Source organism: Schistocerca cancellata, chromosome 7 (genome assembly GCF_023864275.1).
Source record: "Schistocerca cancellata isolate TAMUIC-IGC-003103 chromosome 7, iqSchCanc2.1, whole genome shotgun sequence".
In the NCBI taxonomy this organism is placed as follows: Eukaryota; Metazoa; Arthropoda; class Insecta; order Orthoptera; family Acrididae; genus Schistocerca; species Schistocerca cancellata.
Genome location: NC_064632.1, coordinates 110,825,673 through 110,829,718, shown reverse-complemented (window position 1 = coordinate 110,829,718; position 4,046 = coordinate 110,825,673). Strand labels below are relative to the sequence as shown.

At 41.7% G+C, this 4,046-nt stretch overlaps 1 non-coding gene across 1 annotated transcript; it reads left to right on the top strand.

Annotated features, from left to right (window-relative positions):
* The first annotated feature begins 3,697 nt into the window (after nt 1–3,697).
* On the top strand, nt 3,698–3,772 carry Trnas-cga (transfer RNA serine (anticodon CGA)). The gene has a single exon. It is a non-coding gene; the product is annotated as a tRNA-Ser (tRNA).
* The last annotated feature ends 274 nt before the right edge of the window (nt 3,773–4,046 follow it).

The following is a 4,046-nucleotide window of genomic DNA, read 5'->3' as shown; positions in this document are numbered from 1 at the left end:
ATGTTACATCATAACCTACGAGATAAATTCGATGTGTATGCGCATTCTAACAGCCCTGAATGTGACAGCAGAGTCTGTTGAAACCGGCTGTCTTAAAAAAATTTTTTATGCCATATTGGCTGTGAATAATTTTTAAAAATTTTAAGGGTTCTGTTTATAATAAAACTGTAGGAATTAAAAAAAAAACTCGTATTTCCTCGTTATCCATTAACGTCATGGGCGTGCCCGGAGAAAAGAGCGTGTTAGAACTTGTGTTGAACTTGACTGATATGCTGTATATGCGAATAAAAGCCTTGACGTTGGTGACTTCCGGATTGTGTATGGTCTTCTACGATTTAGGGATATTTGAAGGCAAACATTTTATTCTGCATGCGGAATTTGTTCAGCTCAGTTACATAAATCTTTTCTAAGAAGAAACCTCCAACGTGATTCCATCCCTACGTAGCACACTTTTTAAGGCATAGTCTTCTGAGGGCAGGACTTGTTTAAAGAAATTAATTGTGATGTGGTTCATTATTTATTTCGCCGAACTACCCATCATAATGGTGACCACAAGAACGTAAAACCGAAAAGCCACGATACAATATAGGCTGTAAACGATAGCCGGCCGGGGTGGCCGAGCGGTTCTAGGCGCTACAGTCTGGAACCGCGCGACCGCTGCGGTCGCAGGTTCGAATCCTGCTTCGGGCATGGATGTGTGTGATGTCCTTAGCTTAGTTAGGTTTAAGTAGTTCTAAGTTCTAAGGCACTGATGACCTCAGAAGTTAAGTCCCATAGTGCTCAGAGCCATTTGAACCATTTTTTGTAAACGATAATTGTTTACGACGTGTCACAGTGGTATACAGGAAGTCGATACAATCTGATGGACACTTGTGATCCATAAAGTCGGGAAATTACAAGTTAGCCTACAAAAACCACCTAAGCTACAGCGCATGCGAGATTTTCAGTATTCTCTCGCTCTCTGCGCGGAAATTATTCGTCTTGGAGAAAAAACTAATTTTAACTCCCCTGCGAGACTTTTGTAAACGTTATGTATAAATTAATTACGTTTAGATTTCGACCACGACCCCTATAAGCATAGTAATTTCGTAGTACGAACGCCAAACAAATAAAACCGTTTAATTATTAATTTTATGCTGTTAAAATTCACAAAACTGTGAGTTAAAATTAACACAAATGTCAGTTTTACTGTATGTAAGTGCATGACTAACCCGGCAGCGTAATAATAGCGCAATATACTTCTTGCACATGTTGTTGCGCGTTCCACAGTTAATTTATGTTCCTACTTTGTCACCACTGCAGCTTTTGACAATTGTTTGGCAAAAGCGACCTGTAACATAATTTACAGGAAAGTAATTCCAAGTGTATTCATGAACAAAACTGAAAAATGTTCACCCGGCTGTGAAATCATTAATCAGAGTAATCGTTTGCTAAAACGCATAGAGCAGTACACTGTTTGGAAGAGAAGGCTTTTGAGATTCACACGCTGGCCTCCTCTGTTGGTAGTTGGCCAAGAAAAAAGTTTCTGGGTACTGCGCTTCGAAATACGTGGATCCTTTAAAATAGTACAATCTGTGTTTCGACGATAAAATAAGTAATCCACGATGACACAAAAATTTCAAGTAAGTAAGTTCTCAATGCAGAAATAAGTCAAGAAGCGGTTTCTGACGAAGATTTGGAACAGAACACGACAAAGGTCTTACTCATTGTCCTTCGTTGAGAGAATAGAACACTAGTAATTCCCCTTACCACGGTTATTTAAACGTTTTAGTATTCAAGTGCTCCAGGTACTTTGCTGTGGTGATAAGAATCGGCCCATGGAGTTACGTAATTTTGTGTTATGTGTTTATTAATCTGTTTTATTCATATACAATAGTAAAGTTATTTAACTCGACCTGTCTGGTCACGTTATCTGACTGCCTTGCTATTAGTGAAACGGAAAGCGCATACTATATTTCTTGCTGGAATACGTCTTCACATAGTTGACATCGTCATAGAGTCTGAGCTAATTTCTCTTATCCTCCTACAGCATAGCTCTAGCCTACAGCTGCCTCTGCTACATCATAAGCGTATCTGAATTGCTTGGTTGGATTTGACGTCGACTTATCATTTCCATGTTGGTGCCAAACACTTTATTTCGGTAAGTTATTCTTCTGGCTACAACAACTGCTGTTATTCCTCCAAGGGCACCGTGTTGATAGGATTATAGTCTTAAGTATAGTTACCTACAGTTTCCACATGGGCACTTTTTTTGTTAGTACGAGGATTGGAACTTCAATAGTGATAACTGTTTATTCGCAACCTTTACAAAATAGATACATGACTGAGAATTTTACTCTCCTTTATAATGGTATGGTTAACCCATCGCCAGCGATGTGGAAGTCATGGGATACCCTTAGAAACGCCAACTGTATTGACAGTCCGAGTGGAGAGGTCTTTTTCCCTTGCCCTTGAAACTATGCAGGAAGCGATACCATGATGTGTTCAATTGAGGAATCAAGTTGAAGTGACAAGGGCTTAAGTCCGCGGAGTGTGGTGGGTGGTACGGCACTTCCGAGCCCCATCGACCGAACAAATCAGTTACAAATTGCGCCATATGCTTCCTAGCATTGTCCTACAAAACGGTGGGCGCGCCCTATAGAAAGTGTCGCCGCTTCTTTCTCTAAACTATTCAGTTTTGGAACACAGCCTGGAGCTGCTAAGGATATCCTAATACTTCCACATCGCTGCCAACGGGTTATACACAATTGTGGTGATTACTTTGAAAGACAGTAAAACGGCAGGCCATATTTATGGGAGGCATTGTTACTGCCGCTTTTTTGTATCATCAATCTTCTGACTTGTTTGATGCGGCTCGCCACGAATTCCTCTCCTCTGCGATTCTCTTCATTTAAGATTAGCACTTGCAACCAACGTCGTCAATTGTTTGCTGGATGTATTCCAGTCTTTGCCTTCCTCTACAGTTTTTACCCTCTATAGCCCCCTCTGGTACCATGGGAATTATTCCCTGAAGTCGTAACAGATGTCCTGTCATCCTGTCCCTTCTCCTTTTCATTGTTTTTCACAAATTTCTTTCCTCGCCGATTCTGCGTAGAACCTCCTCATTCCCAACCTTATGTGTCCACCTAATCTTCAACGTTCTTCTATAGCAGCACATCTCAAATGCTTGGATTTTCTTCTGTTCCGGTTTTCCCACAGTCCATGTTTCACTACCGCACAATGCTGTGCTCCAAATGTACATTCTCAGAAATTACTTCCTCAAATTAAGGCCCATGTTTGATTCTAGTAGATTTCTCTTGGCCAGGAATGCCCTTTTCGTCAGTGCTAGTCTGCTTTTGATGTCCTCCTTGCTCCGACCGTCCTGGGTTATTTTGCTGCCTAGGTAGCAAAATTCCTTAAATTCATCTACTCCGTATCCAGAATGAGATTTTCACTCTGCAGCGGAGTGTGCGCTGATATGAAACTTCCTGGCAGATTAAAATCTGCCAGGAAGTTCCATATCAGCGCACACTCCGCTGCAGAGTGAAAATCTCATTCTGGAAACATCCCCCAGGCTGTGGCTAAGCCATGTCTCCGCAATATCCTTTCTTTCAGGAGTGCTAGTTCTGCAAGGTTCGCAGGAGAGCTTCTGTAAAGTTTGGAAGGTAGGAGACGAGGTACTGGCAGAAGTAAAGCTGTGAGTACCGGGCGTGAGTCGTGCTCCGGTAGCTCAGTTGGTAGAGCACTTGCCCGCGAAAGGCAAAGGTCCCGAGTTCGAGTCTCGGTCGGGCACACAGTTTTAATCTGCCAGGAAGTTTCATCTACTCCGTGACCATCACTGATGTTAGGTTTCTCGCTGTCCTCATTTCGGCTGCTTCTCATTAGTTTCGTCTATCTTAGATTTACTCCCAATCCATATTCTGTTCCCATTAAACTGTTCATTCCACTCAGCAAATCCTGTAATTCTTTTCACGTTCACTCAGGATACCAATGTCATCAGCGAATCTTATCATTGATATCCTTTCACCTTGAAATTTAATTCGTCTCTTGAACCTTTATTTCCGTCA